Source organism: Mandrillus leucophaeus, unplaced genomic scaffold, assembly GCF_000951045.1.
Source record: "Mandrillus leucophaeus isolate KB7577 unplaced genomic scaffold, Mleu.le_1.0 Scaffold1428, whole genome shotgun sequence".
NCBI classification, from domain to species: Eukaryota; Metazoa; Chordata; class Mammalia; order Primates; family Cercopithecidae; genus Mandrillus; species Mandrillus leucophaeus.
Window position 1 is genome coordinate 175,391 of NW_012101397.1, and position 626 is coordinate 176,016.

Genomic DNA, 626 nt, shown 5'->3' on the forward strand with positions numbered 1-626 from the left:
GTAAAGTTTTGCCGGGCGCGGTTGTTCACGCCTGTAATCCTAGCACTTTGGGAGGCCGAGGCGGGCGGATCACGAGGTCAGGAGATCGAGACCATCTTGGCTAACACGGTGAAACCCCGTCTCCCTGTCTCCACTAAAAATACAAAAAATTAGCCGGGCGTGGTGTCAGGCGCCTGTAGTCCCAGCTACTCGGGAGGCTGAGGCAGGAGAATGGCGTGAACCCAGGAGGCGGAGCTTGCAGTGAGCCGAGATCTCGCCACTGCACTCCAGCCTGGGCGACAGAGCGAGACTCCGTCTCAAAAAAATAAAAAAATAAAAAATAAAGTGTTCGCACACACCGGGCGTGGTGGCATGTGCCTATAGCCCCAGCTACTCTGGAGGCTGAGGCTGGAGGATCACTTGAGTCTAGGAGTTCTGGGGTGTAGTGCGCTATGCTGATCGGGAGTCTGCACTAAGTTCGGCATCAATATGGTGACCTCCCGGGAGCGGGAGACCACCAGGTTGCCTAAGGAGGGGTGAACCGGCCCAGGTCGGTTAAAGCAGGTTAAAGTGTTTGCACAGTACATGGCCCACAGTAAGTACCCAGGAAGTGTTAGCCAATAGTACTGTGTTTCAGACATGATTGC